This window comes from Heterocephalus glaber, unplaced genomic scaffold, assembly GCF_053883595.1.
Source record: "Heterocephalus glaber isolate CG9 unplaced genomic scaffold, H.glaber_assembly_v1.0 deba00001579, whole genome shotgun sequence".
Lineage (NCBI taxonomy): Eukaryota > Metazoa > Chordata > Mammalia > Rodentia > Bathyergidae > Heterocephalus > Heterocephalus glaber.
The window spans coordinates 170429-196289 of record NW_028258360.1 but is presented as its reverse complement, the minus strand read 5'-3'; the positions used below and the strand labels follow the sequence as shown (position 1 = coordinate 196289).

Sequence of the window (25861 nt, the reverse complement as noted above, 5' to 3'; positions counted from 1 at the left end):
CACAACTTGGGATATTTCCCAGCAAGGAGAGCAAAAATACAAAGAGGAAAAAAAGAAAAAGAGAAAAGAAATTAAAACTAGATTTGTTCAAGTAGCTCAACAGCCTTTAGAAAAAGAGAATTGAGAAAAAAGAAAGATGATTAAAAGTAATTCCGGAAAAAAATTCAAGAGGAGAAATACAGGAAGTGTCCTAATTGGCAAGGCCCACACCACGCACACAGCAAGCGGAAAGAGCATCATTCCACCGACTTGGAGTCATCACAAAGTACTGATAATCAGATCTCCACATTTGTCAACAGCCACAGTGAAGGTAAGTAACAGTGACAAAATAAGTCTCATCCCTCTCTTCCTGTTCATCCTTCCTCTCCCTCCCCATGAGCAAATCACCGCATTAAAAAAGCTTCTTCTCAATACAGACATTCCTTTTGTAATGACCAAGTTCACTTCCTGTGACTAGCCATCAATTGAATTAGTCACTAAATGAGGAACTGTATATAGTAGACACATTACAATATTCAGAACAAAGAAATGGTCAAAGGAAACTCCAACTTGACTTTGCTTTTAACTACAGTACTGTACTGTAGAAGAAGCCACTGTAAGGCCACACTGCCCCTCACGTTCCTGTGTTGTAAGTCCAAATGGGGGTCACAAGTCTGAGTAGCGGGTCCTAAAGCCAAACAGTGCACCTCAGTCATAAGTCCAAACTGTCGTTAAACATGTGGATTGTTAAATGAGGATTATCTGTACTGCATTTTTTCCCGAAAGAGTTCAAAGGTAAATTCCTGACCAGCCTGGCTGCCTGCCGGAAGCTCAGCACCCAGCAGTGGGTAATGAAGGTGCTATGTAGGTTCTCTATTACAGGAGTTCATTCCTCTTCTCACTCGAACTGACACAGTAGTTTAATATCCTCAGGGCAATGTGAGTTCAGAAGCCCAAATAACTAGATATGCTGGAAACACAATCACAATGAAAGCGAAACAAAGGAACGATATTACTAATGAAAGCAGAATTTTTAGAATATATGAACCCCAAGTTGCAAAATATATCAACTACACGATAGCAGACATAAAAAAGAATACGGAAACACAACATCAGGGCTGCAGGTATGGCCCAGTGGCAAAGTGCATCCTCAGCACTCACAAGGTCCTGGGTTCAACCCCCAGCACTAAAAAAACAAAAATCTCAGTATGTGGAAATATTAAATATGAGAAACACGATTGCTGAGATAAATAGAGCCGAAGAGCAGATTAGCAAGCTAGGAATATATCACAATGAGGAACTTTTCCAGACTCAGCATACTGTAAAATGCTGAATGGGGGAGATGGAGAGAACATATTTGTAGAAATGATGCTATTTAAAGAATATAATATTTTCTTTTTTTTTTTTTTGGTACCGGGGATCGAACTTGGGTCCTTGCACTTGCGCAGCAGGTGGCGAAACCACTGAGCTAAATCCCCGGCTCAAGAATATAATATTTTCAATTAAAGGTCTCCAAAAGGCAGTGTAGATAAGGATGATATGTACCTAGATAAATTATGAGATGCTAAGGAAAAAATTCTAAAAGCTTCCAAAGGCTGAGAATAAATTATAAAGGAACAAGAATCACATCACATTGCATTTCTCAAAAGACAAAGGGGATTCAATAAGATAATGGAGTAACACAGTTAAAATACTGAAGAAAAAGAACTTCAACAGAGTTCATATTCATCCAAACTATTATTTAAAAGAGATAGCATATGATAAAGCACCTTCAGATATTCAAAGACTCAGAGTGTGACAAACACAGGGACTCAAGATGAGAAAGTTGTGGAGAGCTGTTGCACAACAGCGTGACTATGGTTAACACTACCTGACCGTACATCTAAAAGTGGTTGGGATGCTAAGTATTACGTCATGTGTTTTTACCATAATTAAAAATATATTTCTTTCTTAAAAAGCAACAAGAAAGCATAGTTGCATTTTAAGAATGGGTCTGCTGCTGGGTATTTTCCCAAAAGAATTAAAAGAATCATACCACAGTGATATATGTGCACCCATGTTCATAGTGGCACAGTTTGTCATAGCTAAAGCTTGGAAACAGCACAAGTGTCCATCGACTGGAAACTGGAGAAAGAAGATGTGTTGTTTTTTTTAATGGGGTACTATTCAGCCATAAAGAATGAGAAACTAGAGACATTTATAGCTAAATGGATGCACATTGAAGTGATACTCTTGTGAAATAAATAGGACACACATGTGTAAATACCGAATAGTTTCTCTAGTGTGAGAAACTGAGAGTGTAAATAAGGATTAAAAGGATTAATAACTAATAATTGCTATTTTGAAAGAGGAAAAGGTCCAAAGGTATAGGGGTGGTGGGAGGAGATGGGGAAAGGAAAGAATGGAAAGGAAAAATTATGAGAAAAGAAAAAAAAAAATGGAAACAAAGTCTATGTAAATAGGGAAGGGTGGAGGGGTGAAGGGCCCACAGGTAATGGGGAAAAAAATAAGAACCAAGATACATCATGTAAAGGTACAGGCACCCAATGATAAATGTAAACATACTGTATACTAAAATGGACCAATAAAAGAATTTAAGCAAAAAAAAAAAGAATGGGTCTGACTTGATTATGTTTGAACTGTAGAATGATCCTATCTGCTGCCTTTGACCTACTAATGTGCATGCCATTACGCCTGTTTGTATTCAACTATAGCAGCCAGGCCATTGTTACCCTGGCTGGATTAGGAGGTTCCTAGAGAAGTGATCGGATCATGGAGCACTGTACTCATCACTGGATCAATCCACTGACGTTCTGATAGCTGAATGTGCTGTCAGGAGGTGAGGCTCAGGTGGAGGAGGTGCTTGCTGGGGGTCCCTTTAGAGGTACAGTAGATCACATGGTGGAGCTCTTCCTCTGTGCTGTGCATTCTGGCTGCCATAAAGCAAGCAGCTTTGCGCTACCACATCCTTCCACCATGATGTTCCCGCCTTGGAATCGAGCACCATGGACTGAAAACTCTGAAACCATAAGCCAAATAAACTACTCCTTTTTAAAGTTGTGGGTATCAGATATTTTGTCCCTGCATTGGGAAAGCTGGTCAACACACCAGCATTTTTAAATCAATCCTACCTAAAATAAAATTAATTGGATTTTTATATAACAATAAGCGATTATTGGAAATTTAAAAAATTATCATTTGCTATAACATCAAAAACTACAAAACAGGCCTGGGGATTTAGCTCAGTGGTTTCACCACCTGCCTCGCAAGCACAAGGTCCCAAGTTCAATCCCCGGTACCAAAAACAAAAACGACTACAAAATACTTAGATATGAATATAACAAATCATATGCAAAATTTATATAATGAAAACTATAAAACACTGATGAGGGAAATGTAAAAGGTCTAAATAAATGGAGATATGCTATGCTCATATAATAGAGATTCCATATTGTTTAAATGTCTATTCTCAAATTTATCTACAGAATCAGTGCAACCCAGTGAAATTCCCAACAGGCTTTAGAGGTAGAAATTAACAGAGTAATTCTAAAATTCATAACAAAAAATTAAAAAATTAGACAAGCCAAAGCAATTTTTAAAGTTTGAAACCTCACAATACCTTATTTAAAAACTTAGAATAGCCAAATAATCAAGAGAATGTGCTGAGAAAAGGACAGTCCAGAAATATACACATATATATGTGGTCCAGTAATTTTGGACAAAGTTTCCAGGGCAATTCTATTTTAGAAGAGGCTAGAACAGTTGACCATCCACATATAAACAAGTGCCTTTCAATGTATACTTCTGACCACACATAAAAATTAATTCAAAATGCATCATATACCTATGATGTAAAACCTGAAACTATGAAACTTCCAGAAGAAAGCATAAAACCTTTGAAACCTGGGATTAGGCAAAGATTTTTTATAGTACACAGTAAATGAACACTATTTAAAAAGTGATTCATTAAAATTTTTAACTATGCTCTTCAAAGATCATCATTACAAAACTGAAAAGCCAAACTTGGAAAAACAGTATTTACAAAATACATACCATAAAGATCTGGTCTCCAGAATATAAACTCTCAAAGCTTAGTAAGAAAATAATCCAATTAATGCCAGAGGGGACAAGAGATTTGAAAACTGTAATACACAAAGCAAATAAGCACATGAAAAGGTGCTCAGCACAGCACTGGTTTTAAGGAAATGAAAATTTAAAAGACACTAGATAGGACTATGCACCACTACACAATGGATAAAAATTTTTTCACAAATTAACAAAAACCATTTGATCCTGAACATGCAAAGTAATGGAATTCTCCTACGTTGCTGATAAGAATGTAAAATGTTATCAACACTTTGGAGAGCTGTTCGGCAGTTTCTTAAAAAGTTAAACATGTACTCAAAGTAATGCTACCTAGGCAAGAAGCAACAGAATTCAATGATTGCCAATACAACAACTTATAAAAAGTAATCACATTTCTCTACAGCAACAAAATACACTTAGGAACATACATAAAAGCACCACTATAAAAATATATGACATCTCAGAATATAAAAGATCCACACGAGAAAAACTTAAAATCTAATAACACAGATAATTAATTAAATAGAAGATATTTCATGCTTTTTTTGGAAAAAATTTATCAGCTTTCCCCCAAATCAACATACAATTTCAGTGCTTTCTTAACGTCCATCTAAATTTACTCTAAAATTTACATGGAAGAATAACAATACATGAATATTTAGGTTAATCTTGAAACAGATTAGCCAAAAAAGACTGACATTCTATCAGGTATTAATATATCTACCTTAAAACAGTTTAAAAAATATTACAAATACTACAGCATCAACTGATAAAGGGATAAATGCAATAGAACAGAGAACAAAGAAGGAGAGAGACACACATGGTGTGAACACATATACACACTGCTACAGGCTGAATTGTGTCCACAGCACAAAACCTCATTCTGAAGTCCTAACCTGCACTGTGGTGGCATTTGAAGGAAGGGCCTGTGGGAAGCACTTAGGTTTAGATGAGGTCACGAAGGTGAGTCCTGTGATGGGATTCGTGCCTTCCATGCCACTGGAAGAGAGCAGAGCTCTTTATCTCTACCTCTTGGCCCCGTGAAGACATAGTGAGAAGGGGTCATCTGCAAGCCAGAGTTGGGCCCTCACCAGAACCCGACCATGTTGGAATTTACAACTCAGAACTGTGACAAAATAAATCTCTGCTCTATGAGCCACCCAGTCTACAGTAGTGTGTGATGGCTGCCCAAGCTAAGTCATGCAGACCCTATGAGCCTTCATCTCTGCTCCTGGGTTTATCTACTATTGAGGGAATCACAGAAAAGTGAGTAAGGACACAGACAAAACGTGATGGCTCTGAGTGATCACTGTTGAAGATGGGTAATGCTGAAATGTAGGGCTCATTACAGCGATCCCTCCACTTCTGCACATGCTGAAGATTCCAGCCATAAACTCACATATCCAAAACAAAGGCAGAAATCAAAACATGGGCTGCTTCAGTGACCCACAGGGACCTGACCTAGATATAAGCCCCTGGAGTCATGGCCTGGGATTTTTAGAACTAAGCTATGGCCTCAAAGCTGCTCAAGGAGCGAGAGCCGGGACTGAACCCAGATCAAAGATCTGTTTTTTCCAGAAAAGACTAAACATACTCCATTCATAGCCTCCTGTAACACCAAAGAAACTTCATTTGCATTAAGATTTGGGAAAGAAAAAGAACACACAGTTCCAACAAAAACTGATAATCTAAGGTCAACACCACACTTGAATTTGTGGTCTAGATTTAGCCCCCTTGAATGGTGTGGGATCTCTAGGATAAGAACATGACAGATTTTTTTGTTTTGTTTTGTTTTTGTATTAAATTCTTTTATTGGTACATTGTAGGTATACAACACAATTACATTTCTCATTGGGAATTGTACCTTTATATAATGCATCTTGGTTCTTATTTTTTCCCCATTCCTAGCCCTCCCTTCACGCCCTCCACCCTTCCCTATTAAGAACGTGACAGTTAAAACTCAGGACAACAAAACTCCCTCAAGGAGTTTTAGTAAGTGCAAAGTCCCTTGTACGGACCCTTGCACAAGCTAGGGTACAAAGGGACTCCAGGAGAAAACAAAATCCACTGAGTATAAGTTCATAATAAAAACTAGCAATGTGAGGCATCAGGATACCCAAGAAGAGTACTGAGAAGCCTAAGAATTATAAATTAAAAACAATCTGAAAACTATAAATATGTGTAAAATGATTACTTATTTAAACAGATAAGAACCAGAATAATGGGGGGAAGGGAACAGTACAGACCAGCAATGTCTCCATCTCCCAAAGAGCTAGTTCAAGAGTGAAAGCCATGCATGGGCCCTGAGGCTCCGTGACTTCTTCACCTCCTGGCCACCCCTGCTCCAGCCTCAGGGCGCGCCAGGTCACACTGCCACCTCAGGGCTTCTGCACGGGTGATTCCTTACACTGGAACACTTTCCACCTACTCACAGGCCCAGGCTCTACTCAAATGTCACTGACCTCTGAAACCTGGACCCACTCAAATGACAACCCCACTCACACCCTAGTATTCCCTGTGCTGGTGTATTTTTGCACAGCATACACGTGACATATTATAGATTGTGCTTTTTCATTTTGTTTACTGGCTTTCACTCCCAATTATACCATAAATGTGGATAAAGATTTGGTCTGTTTTGATCAGCACAGGATCCCGTATCCAGAACAGCGCCTATCATACACTAGGTGCCCAATAAACATTTGTTGAATGAAAGAGAATGCAAACAGAGATGGGGACACAGTCACTCCTAAGACGTGAGGTGGCATTCTCTCCTTTAGTCTGCATGTATGCACAAACATTTGCTAACTACGAGGGCACATCAAGGTCTTCCTTTCCTCACTTTGCCAGTTCCTCCTTCTCTTAGAACATGATTAAAACTGGCTTTTCAAAGAACAATACACTGTAACATGCTAACATATTTTCTAAGTTATCAAAAGGACCCAGACAGTGTAATAAATATCACTTTCACAGTTCGGCTTCTGGTTTCTTATTTTTATCCTTCCTTAGAACTCACATGCACGCCCCCCCATCAGCCATCGATTTCTATGTAACTATGTTTCTCATTACAAACTCCCATCCCCAGCTTACTCACTTCTGGATTTTGAGACTATCCACTTACTGTTGATACTTATAATCATGGTTATTGATAAAGAAATGCAAAAAGTATTAAAATCTATCACTTCCTCTATACCCCAAAATTAGCTAAGGTACATCATTTGGGAAGACAAAAGTTGATGTCTCTAACATGGGTTTACAATATTCATGTCCACTGATACCAACTGTTTTCTTTCTTTTTTATTAAGTGCTCTACCTCTGAGTTATACCCCCAGCCCCTTTTCACAGCCTTTCTCATCAAGTTGCCCAGGCTGGCCTCAAACTTGTGATCCCACTGCCTCAGTTTCCCAGGTAGCTGAAATTACAAGCATTGCCCAGCTCCAGCTGTTTTCTTACTAATATTTACATACATGAGCATTCTGGTAAAAACACAGCTTATGACTCATACAAGACTTCAAAAGAGAAAAATTATTAAATAATATTTACTGTATCCCTTTGACAAAAATCTCTACTTGCAAGTCTCTTTGTTTAGTCTAATACTTTTTACATAATGATGAGTATTTTTCTTTAAGGTTACTATAAGGGTCAAGTACAGTATTGGATCCACAAATAATCAGAACCTAAAATTATTCTTACTTTTACATAATTAGACTTTAACAACTACTTTACTAATGGTGTTGAAATACTTTACCATGTAGTTTAGAATAAACACAACATAGTACATGTTTTCACTTTTTAACTACAGCATGTTAAATCTACTTATATAAAACCATTAACTACTCCTATTTACCTTATACAAAATATTTCACCACTTAGCAACACTTTAGCCCCATTTAGAAACACTATTTGAGCCCTGTCTACTGTAGTAACATTTTAGAGAAGGGGTACAGCTTTTGTCAAATTCTGCCTAACGCTGCCACCTAGTGGTATTGCTTGTGAGTACAGTCAAAGCCATTAAACTGCCGGTTGCTCATTTCAGAAAGGGGCAAACAACTTTAACATAAAGTCCACATTGAAATTCTGTAAGAATACTCAGTAACATATGCAAACTATAGTTTATTTTGGACATTCGATTTTATAAATGTTTCAATGTCGTCACTCTATCAACTCGCTAGCTCTTATTTTAACGGTGTCAGGATTTTCTCGTTCTGTTGCTCTTTAAGCGGCTATGAAGATTTTTACGAAGCATATACTTCAAGCTTTATAACAGTCTTTATAGAAAAGCGAAACCGACCACTAAGGACATACAGAAAAAGCGCCCGTTCCTCAGCCTCTGTACCTCACTGCGCAGGCGCCGCTGACCCCCAGCTGCGCCCGGAAGGCGTTCGACTGCGCTGCTGTGAGCCGCAGAGCTTCCTGGGAAGCGGTGTCTCAGCGTGCTCTGGTTTCTTTCTTTGCCTGTGAACCCCAACATTTCTAAAGGAGGGCACTAAATCAGAGATTCTGTGGCTTAAAGGCACTTCACGGGGACCTGACGCTCGTTTCCACCAATGCGAGGATTTCCCGACGTCATCCCTGCCGGGGGGGCCCCTCACCTGGCAGCCACTCCCCCACCGAGCCGGGGTCCGTCCGTGTACCTCCCACCCCGGGACTCACTTTTACCTCCTTTCAAAGGGCAGCCCTTCCGGCCCCTGCATCTCTTCTCCTGGATGGCCACTGCCTGTTCTGGCCCGTTTCTCCCCTCCCAGGTCTGCAACCCCAGCTCATCTTTAACCACCCAGCGTGCTGCCCTGCAGTCCACAAACAGAAGCCCATCAGTGTGCGCCAGAGGTCAGTTAGTCACACCACGGTGCCACCCCACAAACCCAGCTCTGTCCGGTAGGGCCCGCCCAGCCCTCGGGTCCTTCTGTTTCTGTGTTGACTACAGAGCGCATAATCCCAGCTTTCAGAGCCTGCTACTGTGTTATGGCTATTGCGCCCTTAGGGAGACTGCCAGCAGCTTCCGCAAAACCGGGGTCCCTTCTCTCCAGGGACACGGCTGCTGGCTCCATTCATTTCCCAGCCTCCCCATGACTGGGTGGTCAGGGTCTTGCCAAGGCTTTGGGAAGACGTCTGACACCTGTAACCTCAAAGCACCTGGAAAGAAAGCCCTCACCAGGGCTCCCCTTCATTCCTTCCTGCCGGTTGGAGGACACACTGAGAGGCCAGGGCTGCCCACCTTCCCTCCATGGTGGGTACACAAGAGAGCACAGCTGTACTCTTGTTTTATTTTTTGGTTTCTTGAGACAGGGTCTCCCTGTGTAGTTCAGGCTGGCCTTGAACTCGGGGTGATCCTCCTGCCTCAGCCTCCTGAGTGTTGGGATCACAGGCATGCGCCACCACACCCAGCTTCCACTGTGCTCTTTGAGGCACGTATTAGGGCTTCACGATATGGGAGCTTAGCCCCTACCACTATTAAAATATTCTCTGGGCTTCTGCAATTTCCAAATTTAATGGACACACTATATTTTTGTATTAACCAGTGATACTGGCTTAATTACACAAAGCAAAGAAATGAATGCTATAAAAAGGTAAATGTTCTTTCATTGTCATATTAGTGCAATAAGGGTAGGTGGCTTTCAGAACACAAGAAAGCCACCTAAGCAGAAGAAGGCTCTGGTGTGGCTGATTCTGGAAAACAGCCAGTTTCTTTCTGCCCTACCTCTTACTCTCCTGGAGGAAATAAAGGTTTTCACACCTGCAGGAAAATACTGCCCAGATGAAGTCAGTGGGGAAGATCCTATTTTACCTAGAAAAACCTACCCTTACCCTACCCTTACCATTTAAAAATGTGACGCTTCAAATTCATCCTTTGAATAGCATGAATGGGCAGAACTAAAACTATACAGAACAATTGTGCATCAAAGGACACAATCAAAAGAGTAACTCGAAAAAATTACAAATTATGTATCTGAAAAGCGGTTAGTTATCTATACTATACAAAGAACTTCTACAATCCAACAACAAAAAGAAACCCAGTTAAAAAATGGACAAAGGACTTGAATAGACATTTCCCCAAAGGTAATACAAATGGCCAAGGGACACGTGAAAAGCTGCTCTACGTCATAATCATTAGGGAAATGGAAATCAAAATCACAGTGAAATACCACCTCACATCATGAAATGAAGTGAATGAAATGAGGAGGAAGATGGAAGGAAGAAGAAAGGGAGGGAGGCACAGAGGGAAAGGGAAGAGTGAGGAGGGCAAGGGAGAGAAGACAGTAAGGGAGAGAAGCAAGATGTGCTGGCAAGGATACAGAAACTGGAGTTCTCATGCACTGCTGGTGGTAATGTGAAATGGTTCAGCTGCTATGGAAAACAGTATTGTGAGTCTTCAAAAATTAAAAACAGAATTACCACATGGTCCAGCAATTGTACTTGTGATATAAACCCCAAAAATTAAAAGCTGGGTCCCAAAGAGGTACACCACGTTCATAGCATTAGTTACAAAAGCCAAAAGTGAGAAGCAAGCCAGGTGTCCTTGGATCAACAAAATGTGGTCTGTACATCCAATGAATATTCTCCCTGAAAAAGGAGATTCTGACATACACTGTAACATGGATGGAGTTTGAGGATTTTAGGCTAAGTGCAATAAAACACAAAAGGACAAATCCTGTGTGACTCCATCTTTATGAGGAACTTAAATGGTCACATTCATGAGGACAGAAAGGGAATGGTGAGGCCAGGGAAACAGAAGGGGAGGAATGAACAGTTGTTTCATGGGTGCAGATTTTCAGTTTGGGGAGATGGAAGAGGTTCTAGAGATGGGCTGCAGAATAGTAAGAATGGACATAACAATACTGAACGTACACACACAATGTTAAGGTGACTTTATATAGATACAGAGATGGATGTAGGTATTTATGTTTAAACATGCCAACACTGTTCTAAGTCCGCATTTATGTTTAACTCTTAATAGAATATCAGGCACAAATAATATTAAAAATGGAATCTTCTCAAGGCCCTGCCCCAGGAATCCATAGTCCAATCCAGGAGAACTAGTCCCTAAAAAAGACAGAGTGCCCCCAATAAGGCCAGAAATAATCTATAAACTAAAATATTTTAGAGGAATAGGGGTATGTCTATTATGTAATACTATATAACATAGAAATTTTCATAAATTATTTTATCCATTATTCAATTTAAAAATGTTAACAAGACTTCAAATCTGGTAAAGGCGAAGAGCTCCAAGCCCCACCACGCATCTGTAGGTGGCAGTAAAAGCACAGTGTTTACATCAGAGTAGGCTTGAAATATCAGTCAGTATGCAAAACTAGCTAACAGACAAGGAACCTCAGTTTCATTTTATGTCCAATTAACCATATAAGCATTCCTACATTAAATAAATAGCAATTAACTTCTCTGACAAAAAATCTTTTTGTCTTGCCCAAACACTTGCACCTTAAGGCCTCCAAACAGCCAATCCTGGTGAGCCTATTTCTGTTTTTGCTTCATGCTTTCATGATATGTCTTTATGACCATTTCTACCTGAAAATACTGGCCATCCAATAAGGGCAATATGAGTTTATGAATGTTAAAAATTTATTTGGACATGGCATAACTTTCTTAAACACGAACATGAATGGGATCCCCAAGCTACTTACTGAGCTGTGCACTCAAGTACACATGGCAAGACGTGCCGGGTGCTTGCTAACAAGCCATACATCAAATGAGATGGACACAAGAGATGAGAGTACAACCAGGGGCCGGTAACCATACAGGTGCAAAAGAGAGATGTCAGCCAGGTGTGGTGGCACACACCTGTAATCCTAGCACTCGGGAGGCCGAGGCAGGAGGACCACTGTGAGTTTGGGCCACATAGTTCAAGGCCAGCCTGCCCTATAAACCAAGACCCTGCCTAAAAAAAAAAGATGTCACAGATACCTACCTCAAGACCCTAGTTCTAAAACCCATGATTAGAAATCTTTAAAATGTGACATTAATGTTAGAAAAATAAACTCAAAACCAGAGGCAGGGACAGTCCCTCCTCCCACACACAAAGAACACAGAAGCAAGCCACTTCTGTCTTGGAGGGTGACACTACCCACTGCTTCCTTCCCGTCTTTGCTAGGATCCTATGTAGACTGCATGGCTTGCTGGTAGCCAGGGGCTGTATGAGCGGAGAATCATAAATGTCTCATGAGGAACATCTGTATAAAAAGTATTAGCAATAAGAGATAACACTGCAGCCAAAGTTCAACTCACCTGTCACTGGTGCTAGGGTTTTTATAAACATAAAAGGCATAGTTCTGATAAATAGCTCTCCTGAGTAACCTGTTCAATACAGTTTATTCTCAAGAAAACAAAACCAAAAAAACATCCAGTTTTTGTCTTCCTTTGTAGGCTTACTGCAATGTCTCCAAGAGGATGACTTAAAAATAAAAATAAGGTAAAACCACACACATTAAAGAGCAACAACATAATAAAGACAAATGATGAAAGGAAGAACTTGCACCAGGGGCTCTGAGTGTCGAATAAGCAACAATCCTCTGTGGGGTGAGGTTTTATTCAATCAGTCCAGAACACATTAAAGTTTCCCCAGTTACCATCCCACCCGCTCTCAACTACAGTCCCAGAAATTCAGAAGGCAAAGAAAGATTAAGTACTGCAATGAAAAGAGGTGATGAGAGGAATTCCTTCAAATTCTACAAGGCTGGACATGGAAGGCCCCTTAGAAATGGCCTCTGCCAAGGTCCCCTTCCTTCCAGTTGAAGGGAGTGATGGCAAGAGAAATGAGCCAGCTGTCTGAGACAATCAATGCATTCGTCATGGCATACGCAGGGCTCCAGCAGAGCTACCCAGCCCCAGTGAAGGACAGGAAAATTTTTAATATGCTGCACGGAAAAGGAGCTGTTTCAGATGGGACAGTGACAAAAAGAACTAGCATTTGGTGTCTAAGCACATACTCGACACAGCCATGAGGGATGAGGCAATTCACAAACTGAGATTCCAGGTGGTATAAAAATTACTCACGGAAACAGCTTCAAGTGTCAGATGCCTGCACACTCGCTTTCTGCTAACTCCAAAGCCGAAACTTTCCTTAAGTAGCCTTTTTGAATAATGAAACATACCACACCTCAAGTAATGTGGCAGGCTGACTCTCCTCCACCTGACTCTGGCCACGAGGCTGCTGGGTACAGATTCTACTCAAAGGCTCTGATCTCCTGGCTTCCCGCTCAGTCCTGCTAAAGGGAACCTTGAAGGGGAGTCAGGCCAGGAGTTGCCTGAGCTCTTCCCTATAGGAAACCCCAACAGAAACCACTACTGCCCCAAGGCTGCTCACTCCACAGGTTCCCTGCCCGTCTCTCTCTCTTGAGCTCTTTGGGTCCTGCATGGCAAGAGTAACAAACAAAACAATAGTTGCAAGGTCTTGCCAAGCAGATGTCTGGTGTCCCTTCCTTTGGGGGGATATTCTTCTGATTTTATTTTCCCCACAATTACCATGCTTCAACAAATTTTTTAATTAACCTAAGTATACTGGGTATGGACTAAAGGGTTTCATTTTGGCGTATCTGTACCTGCATATTGATCATATCAACCTTCTCCTTTTGTCTCCCCCCTCCTCTAACAGTATCCTTTCTATTTTCATGTCGTTTCTGTCTCTCTTTTCCCCTAGATTCTTCAAATGAAAGAAATGTGATATTTAACTTTCTGGGTCTGCCTATTTCACTTAACATGATGGCTTCCAGTCCATTTTCCTGCAAATGACATGATTTTGTTCTTTTTATGGCTGAATAATATCCCATTGTGTATATATGCCACATTTTCTTATATGCATTCATTGACTGATGGGCATCTCCATAGCTTAGCTATTATGAATTTTACTGCAATAAAAAGTGTGCAGGTATCTCCAGTGTGCTAACTTTAATTCTTATGGTAACATGTGGAGTGGTAGATTGCTAGATCAATTGCTAGCTCTATTTTTAGTTTGTTCTTTTTTTGGTACCGGGGATGGAACTCGGGTCCTTGCACTTGCAGGGCAGGCGATGGAACCACTGAGCTAAATCCCTGGCCCTATTTTTAGTTTTTTAAGAAACCTCCATACTGATTTCTGTTATGGCTGTGCTAATTTACAGTCCCATCAACAGTGAACAAGAGTTTTTTCCCCCACATCCTTGCCGGCATTTATTGGGGTTTTTTTGTTTTTGTTTTTTTTCACTTTTTGGACAACTGCCATTCTGATTGGGTTGCGATGGAATCCCAGCGTAGTTTTGATTTGGATTTCCCTGATGGCTAGAGATATTGAACATTTTTTCATATACTTATTGGTCATTTGTACTTCTTTTCAGAAGTGTCTGTTAATTCGTTTGCCCATTTAGTGATTGAGCTATTTGGGTTTTGTCTGTTTGCTGGTGTTAATTCTTCATATATTCTGGATATCCTTCCTCTGTCAGAAGAGCACCTAGCAAAGATTTTTCTCCCACTCAGTAGACTAGCTCTTCACTCTGTTGACTATTTCTTTTGCTGTAAAGAAGCTTTTTAGTTTGATGTAAACTTATTTGTTGATCCTTGCTATTATTTCCTGTGCTAATGGAGTCCTATTCAGGAAATCTTTACTTGTGCCTATGACTTCAATTTTTTCTAGGAGTTTCAAAGTTTCAGGTCTTCTCCCTAGGTCCTTTGATCCATTTTAAATTAATTTTTGTGCAAAGTGAGAGGCAGGGATCTAGTTTTAGTCTGCTACATATGCATACACAGTTTTCCCAGCACTATTTGTTAAAAAGGCTATCTTTTATCCAACATATGATTTTGGCCTCTTTATCAAGAACCAGGTGGCTGTTGGTGTATGGGTTTGTTTCTCCGTCCCCTATTCTAATTGTCTATGTATCTGTTTTTGTGCCAGTACTATCCTGTTTTTGTTACTACGGGTTTGTAGGATATTTTGAAATTAGGAACAGCATTGCTCTTTTGCTCAGGATTGCTTTGGCTACTCTAGGTCTTTATGCCTCCATATGAATTTTAGTATCATTTCTTATAGTTCTGTAACAATGTCATTGGTTTCTTGATGGGGATTGTACTAACTCTGTAGATTGTTTCTGATAATATAGTCATTTCCTCCTCCTTATTATTACTACAAAAAGATGTGACCACCTAAGAGGGAACTCCTCAATATTTAGGTATGGCCTGCTTCTTGAAATTCATACAAATGGCATCATTCACTATGAATTCCTTCATGTGTAGCTTTTTAAAAATTTAACAACATTAATGAGATTCATCCACATTGGTATATCTGCCTTGCATATCATTCACTTTGATCGTGAGCAGCATTCCTCTCTACGTCTACACAACTCACTTATCCATTCTATTGCTGTTGAACATTAAGTTGTTCCTAATTTGAGGCTATTACAAATAATGCTACTATGAACATTCTTGTCTATGTCTCCTGGTGCACAAAAACATGGATACCTTCATTTTAGTACTTAATAAACTTTTCCATATTTAAGCTCCCACCAGCAATGCACAAGAGTTCCCCCATTCCTCAATAGCCTCATGAATACTTCACGTTTTCAGACTTTGTCATTGTCAGCATTTTGGTGGATGAATAAAGCCTTGTGATTTTAGTTTTCATTTCCCTGATTACACATGAAGCTGAGCAGGCACACATCTTCACTGGCCATTTGATCTGTTCACTTTTGAGTACTTATTCAAGTCTTCAGCTCCCTGAATGGCAGGGCTCTTTCCAGGCCCAACAACACCTGCAGGCTGACAAAATCCAGCTACAAAATCATCCCTTGGGAATATCAACTCATTAGTGACAAATGGGGAAAAGGACAGTCTAATCCCCCATGAGATTGTTTGCTACAGGTCAAATTATTATTTCTGATGACAAACCTCAACAAAATTCACTAAAACAAAGAATAATGCTGTTATGCACCACAAGAAAGGAGCACACTATCTGAGAATTATGAAAAAATATCCCTGAGTCACACCATCTACAGTATATACTCTGAGAGCTCAACATAAGCATACTTTGGGCTCAGCATGAAGACTGAATTAGATAAAGCATTTAGAACCCTATCTGATGATAATTCACCTGCATTACCTTTGAAAATACAGATAGGAACAATGGAAGAGATCATTTTAAAATTCTAAATAACTTACTCTAAACCAATAACTTTCCAGCTAAGGGGTTACTTTCAGTATACAGATGCTTTTACACAAAAGTCCTCAAAATCAATCTCATACACACTGGAATGTAGGTTTGTATTTAAATCACCTGATAATATACTTTCTACTTCTTTACCAATCCTTTTTGTGTCAGTATATTCTCCATTACTGTAACTAATATCTGAGATAGTCAACTTATAATGTAAAGGTTTATTTGGGTTCATAGTTTTGGAAGTTCCCTTTATGACCTGAAGGCCCTGCTGCTCTGCGCCTCTGGCGAGGCCGTATGTCATGGCAGGGAATGTGCGCTGGAGTGACTTTGAGGCCAGAATACCTCATGGTGTTCACCTCACGGCTGAGAATGAAACAGAGAGAGGAGGAAACCAGCAGTCCTCAGAAAGCATGCCCTCAATGACCTAAATCCTTCCACTAGGCGACCCCTCTTCACAGCACCAGCCTGAGGACACAGGCTGCAATACCTACGCCCCTGGGGCATATGGACGATCCACTCTAGGGCCCTCCATAGGGCCTCTTTCTTTTGATCTGCTACCTCCTCACACTAGAGGTATCTTCCTATAGACTCATCTCCAGTGTACCCCCTTTAACTGTGAGATCCAAATTTGCAATTAGAAGATCAAGTACATTACAATAACCACAGTTCTAAGTCAGCTGCTGTGGGGCCTTTGACAGCAGTTCAGTTAGGGCAATGTCACATTGTGAATTCTTGGCCTGGGTCCATAGGAGTTCAGTGGTTCCAGGACTGATTAACTTCCATGTAGGAACCTTCCTATGAGGATCTTCTCAATGACAGACTCTTTAATGTAACTCCTCTCTTAATTCCTGCTTTTATTGCTTATTTAGATTTATTTTCATTAGGCTTATCTATGACATACATGGTTATAGCTGAGTTCAAGTTGTTGGCTGTGAAGTAATTACTTACACATCCATAAATTTTTTTAAACTGCATAAAAATTGCCAAAGGAATTCGAGAATACTAAATTTATAATACAATTTAGGAAATTAAATCAAAAGGAGCTTCATACTAACTTGGGGTTATAAGATTATAGCTGTACACACACATTTAGATAAATAGCTTCTCCATCTTTATCTAGAAATTCCTAGTATTCAGCAAATCCCCTTACCCTAGTCCTGCTCCAAAAGTCCAAAAGAACAGTTTAGACACAAGTTTGAGAAAGGGAGAAGCAGGGGACAAAGGTTCCAAAATATCAAACTGGAGAATGTTAGGGCCACACTCCAGATCTGCTGCTGACTGTCCCCATGCTGGGACAGGGGACACTACTAGTCGTCCCCTGGTCACAGCACTGGTGGGAGGCAAGAAAGAGGAGGTACTCTCAGCCTTGCTAGGTTAGAGAAGTATGTTGATTAAGAACAGGAAATACTATTTTACCTGTGGCACAGCCAAGTCTCTAAGCCAAAGCGTGTTTTACAATGAGGATTTGCTGTCTAAATCTATTAAGTGCATCCTTCCCAGTAATGATTAAATTGGCTTATTTCAATCATGTGATAGTCGCTCAAAATCTAGGCTTTCATGTTAAAATCAAAATTCACTCAGAGCTTTGAACATTTAAACCAGAACACAAAAGCAGAGCTAAAACAGATTATTTCATAAGTGAGGGCAACCCTGCAGTCTCTAGGAATATGTGAAATCTCTTTTTGGCACGGTCTAAAAATGCTCTTTCACTTGCATTCCAAAGTAAGTGAGGAAATTAAAGCTGCAGGAATGCTTCCTGATTGAGACAAATTCTTCTGTTCGAATAAAAAATTCATTAAGTTCAAGTACTAAAGAAGAAAACCAGACATTATAAAAGTTTAATCTTGGATTCAATGCTTACTTGCTGTAAATGGTTTGGGGTATTTTTTTTTTCCTTTGGCTGTAGTTCCTTCCCAATATAATATCATGACAAAGAGCCAGGAGCAGAGAAAAGTGTTCAAGGCTGCAGGGTGCTGGGAGAGCAGGGGCCACTCCACCCCAGACCCTTGTCTATGTCTCTACATCTCACAAACTGCTCAAAGTGTCCCTGCTGCTCACACTGGGCTCAGGAACTTGGCCATTACACCCCCAATGTCTCCATTTGTTCACCTGCTTGTTCACACATTTAACTAACATTAAATGCCCCTCTATCACACGTGTGCAACCCAGGCCAACTCTCAAGGACTGTGATGTACTGGAGCAAAAAAGGCAAGACTGTGTGCAACAGCAATGAACACACGCCACCACAGGGGTGAGTAGCCACTGCCAAGGAACAGCCAGCCCAGCTTTAGAGGGCAGAGAATGCTTCCAGGAAAAGGCAACTCTGAGGTAGGAGCACAGCCAGAAGGAGTGCTCTGGGTGAGTAGACAGCATGCATGAGGCTGAAGGGAATGTGTAAAAGGTCCCATTCTGGATGAAATGAAGAATAAGATGGAAAGGAGGGAAAGTGGATCCCAGCCTTAGGCCAGGACTATGGGGATCTCCTCATTTGCCCAAGACACCTCTCTCTAAGAAACTGACAATTCAGAAATAATGTCATGTATAGAAAGGACTCAAGTCTTAAAGGGAAGATATCATCACTGCATCTGTTGATTTTTAACAGCACAGAGGAAGCTAATCAATACTTAATTTCAGAAAACATGTCACATCTGTGAAATAAAGCAAAGGACCAATCGGTCTACAGAGGAGAGGTTTCTGTCCAGCTGAAATATCACTACTGTACACCATATGAAACATAACACTGCTTATGAGAAATTGATGTAGTGCAGCAATGAAGGAGTCATATCTAGTGAATCAACCACGGCAGTTACCCTGGAAAAAGTTATCCCAGTGGCTGGGGACCGGGGAGGGTGCCGAGCTCCTGAACAGCCAGGCTTGGCTATCACTGGGTTTGCCGAGCTCTCTGGCAAGTCAGTGGCCCTCTGTGGCTCTTCTTGTCCTTGCCCACACAGGAAACAGTTGCTATGGTTGTTGCCAAAGCTCCTAAAACCCACTATGATGGCAGGCTACCATAGTTAAGGATTTTACCACCAAAGGTAAGGACTAAAGTGACTTTTGTAAGGCAGAAACTTACTATCATTTTACCTAAGAAGAAAGAACATGGGCCATAAAACTCTTAAAAACACAAATGAAGTTAAATTCGGGTACCTTTTTAAAGCTGACAAATCGGGATGCCCTACCGAGGTCCTGAGTCCCACAGAACACGCCGAATCAGCCCGCTGCAGACAGGTAGGTCTGTGCACGCCCTACCAAGGTCCTGAGAGTCACTCAGAAGACACTGAGTCACGCAGAAGACACCGAATCACCTCGCTGCAGACAGGCAGGTCTGCCCACGCCCTACCGAGGTCCCCAGTCGCGCGGAATACGCGGAATCAGCCCACTGCACACAGGCAGGTCTGTGCACGCCCTACCGAGGTGCTGAGTCACGTGGAAGACACCGACTCACCCCGCTGCAGACAGGCAGCCACCTGGTTCCACACTACAAAGATGCAGAGGACACCAGACCACCAGACCAAGGTACTGAGTCCCGCTGTTCCCGGCCCAGAGGTAGGCATTTCTGAGCCGTCGTCCCACTGCTCCTGGTCCAGAGGAAGGGACTTCCTGGTCACCATCCCTCCCGCTGCTCCCAGCCCAGAGGAAAGGGCTTTTGGGCCACCTTCTGTCCCGCTGATCCTGGCCCAGAGGAGGGGCTTCCAGGCCACCATCCCTCCCACCGCTCCTGGCCCAGAGGGAGGGCCTTCTGAGCCACCATCCCACTGTACCTGGTCCAGAGGAAGGGGCTTCCCAGCCACCATCGCTCCCGAAGCTCCCAGCGCACAGGAAAGGGCTTTCGGGTCACCATCCCTACCGCTGCTCCCCGCCCCTGTCCCACCTCACCCAACTCAGAGGAAGTAATCCGTGCAGGTGCTAACAGTCCCCTGCCCCAGTCGAAATGAGAAAACACGTAAAGAAGTCTCAAAACCAGACTTCCAGATCACCTACAGCAACCACAAAGGGAAATGAGATGGACCATTCTGATAGTCAACCACCTGGACCCACTGAACTGGCAACAAAAGGGGATCTGGAAAAAATGAAATCAGAAATAATTTCTCAGATAACAGGAGAAATTGTGCCCCTAGTGCAAGACATGATTAATAAATCTAGAGAGGAGCTCAGGAACATGATGGAATCCCAACATAAGAAACAAATGGAATCCATAAAACAGATGCAAATAGATTTCCAGGACATGCAAAACTCCATTGAAAGTCTACACAGCAGAATGAGCCAATGTGAGGACAGAATTTCATATATAGAAGATAACGGGCCGGGGATTTAGCTCAGTGCTTTCGCTGCCTGCTGTGCAAGTGCAAGGACCTGAGTTCGATCCCCGGTACCAAAAACAAAAACCAAAACACAAAACAGATATAGAAGATAAGATTGCAATTAGTGACCAGGAAAAGAAAAATTGCTTCAAAATTATAAGGGAACATGAGAAATCAATCCAGCAGCTGCTAGATGATGCAAAGAAGAATAACATAAGACTGATTGGGCTCAAAGAAGAAACAGGAGAGAGTGCAGATGACGTAAAAAAATCTCTTCTCAGGAATAATGGCAGAAAACTTCCCAAGCAGGGGAAAAGAGCTTGACATACAGATAAGGGAGGCATATAGGACTCCAAATAGTCTTGATCAAAAAAAATCCACACATAGGCATATAATTGTTAAGATTCCAGAAACACAACAGAAGAACAAAGTTCTCCAAGCAGTCAGAGAAAAGAAACAAATCACATACAAAGGAAAACCCATCAGAATTACAGCAGACTTCTCAACACAAACCATCAAGGCAACAAGAGCTTGGAGTGACATATTCCAAGCCCTAAAAGAAAACAGCCTCCAACCCAGACTGATGTACCCTGCAAAACTATCTTTCAAAATGGATGGAGAAATAAGATACTTTCATGACAAAGAGCACCTTAGGAACTTCGTGAATACCAAACCAGCACTCCAAAGAATTTTACACAATATCCTAGGAACAGCCATTGAGGATCACAACCCCAGGAAGCAAAGCAGAATGAACCCATCTGGCATAACAAGAAATTAAATGTAAAGGGGGAGAACCCAACAAAAAGAAAAAGTCATGGCAATGACAAGTCAATACGTTTCAGTTATAACCATCAGTGTTAATGGTCTCAATTCACCAATCAAAAGAAATAGACTGGCAGAATGGGTCAAGAAGCAAAATCCAACAATATGCTGCATACAAGAAACACACTTAATTCAAAAGGAAACTCACAGACTGAAAGTTAAAGGGTGGAAACAATACTCCGTGCGACAGGAACCCAAAAAAAAGCAGGAGTAGCTATCCTCTTGGCAGATCAAGTAGATTTCAAACCAACAGTGATTAAGAGAGGTGAAGAAGGACACTACATCCTTGTAAAGGGAAGAATCCAAGAGGAAGAGATGACAATCATAAATATCTATGCACCAAACACTAGTGCACCCAACTATAGAAAACAAATACTAATGGACATGAAAAGTCATATATGCACTAATACAACTGTAGTGGGGGACCTCAAAACCCCACTGTCACAGATAGATAGATCAACGACACTAAAAATAAGTAATGAAAGACAAGAACTCAATCGAACTCTTGAACAAATGAACTTCACAGATGTTTACAGAGTCTTCCACCCCACAAAATCAGAATACACATTCTTCCCAGGTGCACATGGGTCATTCTCCAAAATAGACCACATACTCACACATAGAACATGTTTAAGTAAGTGCAAAGGAATTGAAGTTAGCCCCTGTATATTATCAGACCATAATGCGATGAAATTGGAGATCTATAGCAAAAGAAACTCAAAAAATTTCATAAACATGTGGAAATTGAACAACACACTTCTGAATAACCAATGGGTCACAGAGGAAATTAAAGAAGAAATCAGACAGTTCCTTCAATTAAATGACAATGACAATACAACATATCGGAATCTATGGGACACAATGAAAGCAGTCTTAGGAGGGAAATTCATAGCAGTGAATACTCATATTAGGAAAACAGAATGAGCCCAATTAAAGAACCTGATGCTGAACCTCAAGCTTCTAGAAAAAGAAGAGCAGGACAACCCCAAAGCTCATACAAGGGAGGAAATTATAAAGATCAGAGGAGAAATCAATGCAATGGAGACTAAGAGAACGATACAAAAAATCAGTGAAGCCAAGAGTTGGTTCTTTGAAAGAATCAACAAAATTCACAAACGTTTAGGCAACCTTGTCAGAAAAAGGAAAGAAAAGGCCCAAATCCATGCAATTAGGAATGAAAAGGGTGAAATTACAACAGACCCAGCAGAAATCCAGAGGATCATCAATACCTATTTCCAGAACCTATACGCCAATAAGATGGACAACACAGAAGAAATGGACAGATTCCTAGATACATATGAATTACCAAAGTTGAACGAAGACCTAAAAATTCTGAACAACCCAACATCAACCAATGATATTGAAAATATAATGAAAAACTTATCAACTAAGAAAAGCCCGGGCCCTGATGGCTTCACTGCTGAATTCTACAAGACATTTAGAGAGGAACTACTGCCACTACTGTTTAAACTCTTCAATGAAATTGAAAGGGAAGCAATACTCCCAAATTCATTCCTGGAAGCAAGCATCACCTTGATCCCCAAAGCAGAGAAAGACCCAACTGAAAAAGAGAACTATAGGCCAATCTCACTAATGAACAGAGATGCAAAAATCCTTAATAAGATAATGGCAAACAGAATGCAGAAGATCATCAAGAAGATCATACACCCTGATCAAGTGGGATTCATCCCAGGGATGCAGGGATGGTTCAATATACAAAAATCAATCAATGTAATACACTATATCAATAGAGCCAAGGACAAAAACCATATGATTATCTCCATAGATGCAGAAAAAGCATTTGACAAAATCCAACATGTATTTATGATAAAAACTCTACAAAAAATTGTAATAGATGGTCTCTACCTCAAACTGATAGAAGCCATCTATGAAAAACCAACAGCCAATATCATACTAAATGGTCAAAAATTGAAATCCTTCACACTAAAATCAGGAACAAGAGAAGGATGTCCACTATCACCACTCTTGTTCAATATAGTTCTGGAAACATTAGCCATGGCAATTAGACAAGAGAAAGAAATAAAAGGACTAAAGACAGTCAATGAAGAAGTCAAATTGTCATTATTTGCAGATGACATGATACTCTATATAGAAGACCCCAAGAACTCCACCAAAAGTCTTCTAGACTTAATAACCAAATTCAGTCAAGTAGCTGGTTACAAGGTCAACACACAAAAATCAATAGCTTTCCTCTACACCAATGACAGACTCACTGAGAGAGAAATAGGGCAAATAATTCCTTTCACAATAGCATCCAAAAAACTGAAATACCTAGGAATCAACCTAACAAAGGAAATCAAAGACCTCTTCTCTGAAAACTATGGCACTCTGAAAAGAGAGATTGAAGATGATATCAGAAAATGGACAGACATCCCCTGCTCCTGGGTAGGAAGGATTAATATAGTGAAAATGGCCATACTTCCAAAACTGCTATATAGATTTAATGCAATTCCAATTGAGATCCCAGCAGCATACTTCATAGACCTCGAGAAAACAATCCAAAAATTCATTTGGAGCAAGAAGAGACCTAGAATAGCAAAAGCAATTCTAGGTAACAGAGACATGGCAGGGGGTATCACAATCCCCAACCTGCAACTATACTACAAAGCTACTGTGATAAAAACAGCATGGTACTGGCAAAGAAACAGACTGGAGGACCAGTGGAACAGATTAGAAGATGCAGAAACAATGCCAGACACACTCAGCCATCTCATTTTCGATAAAGGAGCCAAACACCCTCACTGAAGGAAAGATAGCCTCTTTAATAAATGGTGCTGGAAAAATTGGGCTTCAACTTGCCAAAGATTCAAACTAGACCTGTATCTCTCACCATGCACTAAACTAAAATCAAAATGGATTAAAGATCTAAATATTAAAATGGAAAGTCTGAACCAGTTGGAACAGAGGTTAGGTAGAACCCTTGAAGACATCGGTGTAGGAAAAGATTTTATGAACAAAACCTCAGTTGCCCGTGAACTAGCACAAACAATCAACAAATGGGATCTCTTCTTATTAAAAGGCTTCTGCACAGCAAGAGAAACCACCAGCAGTGTGAAGAGACAACCCACAATGTGGGAAAAAATCTTCACCTGCTCTTCCTCAGACAAAGGTCTACTATCTCGAATCTATAAAGAACTTAAAAAGATCAGACCTCCCAAATTTAAAGACCCAATCCAAAAATGGGCATCTGAAATGAACAGACATTTCTCACACAAAGAAGTAGAAATAGCAAATAAACATGAAAAAATGCTCAACATCACTGGTCATTCGAGAGATGCAAATGAAAACAACGCTGAGATTCCACTTCAGTCCAGAAAGAATGGCTGCTATCATGAAATCAACCAATAACAAATGCTGGCGGGGCTGTGGGGAAAGAGGAACCCTGCTCCACTGCTGGTGGGAGTGTAGACTGGTGCAACCACTGTGGAAATCAGTATGGAGATACCTCAAAGAACTAGGACTGGAAGTCCCATTTGACCCCGCTATTCCACTGCTGGGGATCTTCCCCAAAGAATTAAAAGAATCATACCACAGTGATATATGTGCACCCATGTTCATAGCAGCACAGTTTGTAATAGCTAAAACTTGGAAACAGCCCAAATGCCCATCAACTGGAGACTGGATAAAGAAAATGTGGGTTTTTTCTAAAATGGAGTACTACTCAGCCATAAGAAATGAGAAATTAGACATTTATAGCTAAGTGGATGCACATTGAGGTGATACTCTTAAGTGAAATAAATAGGACACACGTGTAAATACCGAATAGTTTCTCTGGTGTGAGAAACTGAAAGTGTAAATAAGGACTAAATGTATAATAGGTCACGTGAAATCGGAAGAAAAGGGGCAAAGGGGAAGGAAGTGGGAGGGCTAGGGGAAAGGACAGAAGGGAATGGGATTAATATGAGAAAATGGAAAAATAGGAGCAAAATCTTTGTAAACAGGGAGGACTGGAGGGGTTGAAGGGAGGGCTGGGCAAGGGTGAAAAATAAGAACCAAGAAAGACTATGTAAAGGTGCAAATTTCCAATGATGAATGTCATTATATTGTATACCTAAAATGTACCAATGATTACAATGAATAATCGATAATGTAAAATAGGAAGAAAAGGTCCAAAGGTGTAGGGGTAGTGGGAGGGGCAGGGGAAAGGAAAGAAGGGAAAGGAAAAATGCTGAGAAATGGAAAAAATGGAAATAAAGTCTTTGTAAATAGGGAAGGGTGGAGGACATGAAGGGAGGGCTAGGAATGGGGAAAAAATAAGAACCAAGATGCATTATGTAAAGGTACAATTCCCAATGAGAAATGTAATTGTGTTGTATACCTACAATGTACCAATAAAAGAATTTAATACAAAAAAAAAGATTACACACCATGATCCAAATATCAAATAATGTGATGGATCATGTCAGTACAATAAACTTTTTAAAGCAAAAACTAAAAAAAAAAAATAAAATAAAGTTGACAAATCGGGCATAACTGAATCAGAAGATAATTAAAATTATAGGTCAAGCAAATGAGATTT

The 25861-nt window shown here is 40.6% G+C and overlaps 1 protein-coding gene across 1 annotated transcript in view; it reads right to left on the bottom strand.

The window, feature by feature from the left end:
* The window catches only part of Ubac2 (UBA domain containing 2), a 166390-nt gene that overhangs the window by 96755 nt on the left and 43774 nt on the right, over positions 1 to 25861 (bottom strand). The window lies entirely within an intron of this gene.